The sequence below is a fragment of the Physeter macrocephalus genome, chromosome 10, assembly GCF_002837175.3.
Source record: "Physeter macrocephalus isolate SW-GA chromosome 10, ASM283717v5, whole genome shotgun sequence".
NCBI classification, from domain to species: Eukaryota; Metazoa; Chordata; class Mammalia; order Artiodactyla; family Physeteridae; genus Physeter; species Physeter macrocephalus.
In genome coordinates this window covers 30,040,380-30,041,589 of record NC_041223.1, presented here as the reverse complement: position 1 = coordinate 30,041,589, position 1,210 = coordinate 30,040,380, and the positions used below count along the sequence as shown (strand labels likewise).

At 49.8% G+C, this 1,210-nt stretch overlaps 1 pseudogene; it reads right to left on the bottom strand.

Annotated features, from left to right (window-relative positions):
* LOC129392444 (ferritin heavy chain-like) overlaps positions 1-787 on the bottom strand; it is a 13,604-nt pseudogene extending 12,817 nt beyond the window's left edge.
* Positions 788-1,210: the final 423 nt, after the last annotated feature.

Genomic DNA, 1,210 nt, shown 5'->3' with positions numbered 1-1,210 from the left:
ATGCCCCTGGGCTTCCCTGGTGGCGCAGTGGTTGAGAGTCCGCCTGCCGATGCAGGGGACACGGGTTCGTGCCCCGGTCCAGGAAGATCCCACATGCGGATGGGCCCATGAGCCATGGCCGCTGAGCATGCGCGTCCGGAGCCTGTGCTCCGCAACGGGAGAGGCCACAGCAGTGAGAGGGCCGCGTACCGGAAAAAAAAAAAAAAAAAAAAAAATTATTTGGCCTATATTTCTCGAAAATGAGACTCTAGGGGCTTCCCTGGTGGCGCAGTGGTTGAGAATCCGCCTGCCAACGCAGGGGACACGGGTTCGTGCCCCGGTCCGGGAAGATCCCACATGCCGCGGAGCGGCTGGGCCCGTGAGCCATGGCCGCTGGGCCTGTGCGTCCGGAGCCTGTGCTCCGCAAAGGGAGAGGCCACAACAGTGAGAGAGCTGCGTACCACAAAAAAAAAAAAAAAAAGAGAGAGACTCTAAGAGAAAGTCTTGCATGCAGATAGTCAATCTCAGGGAGAAAAGAAGGAGGACATGGGGGAGTGAGACAAGGAGGGAGGGAAAGCTAATCCAAAGGTACATATTGAACTGGCCATTACTATGGGGGCCGGTGCGCCATCCTGTCAAGAATTCTCAAACACTTCATGGAATATGTCTCAGATTGAAAAACCAGGGGACAAAATAAGAGAAATATCTATTAATTGGCTCCATTTACCTCATTAGTCAATGGTGGGCTCACTCCTTTGCAGTCCTGGTTTGTGCATTCATGAAGGCCAAGTGGGTCATGCAATCCCATGTTGCAGTATCAGAGGTGTCCTGGGGCAGGTAATGAGGGCTATTTGGCACAAGTGTTGTTAAGAAGCACCGGAAAAAAGCTGGTAGAAATCCGCAGAGAAGATATGAAGCAGTACTCAAGGAGTGTCTGATGTAGTCTTTGCAACTTTGCACCTTTTAGATTTTCTTGGGTCCCCCATTAATTAATTCCATTAAGTCAAGTTCATCAGAGTTCCTTTCTAGGTCATAACCACTTGCAATATTTATAAAGACTCAATACTAAGAGGCTTAGTGCAACAAGTTGCATTTCCTGCTGCTACAATTTGTGCTGAGACTGAAATCAGTACTTACCATCTCAGTCCTCTACTACCCATTCTAGAATTCTTTCATCCTTTGCCTGTGCCTCAGCTTGTCTAGGTTGCTTGTCTAGTGTGGTGACCCAGAC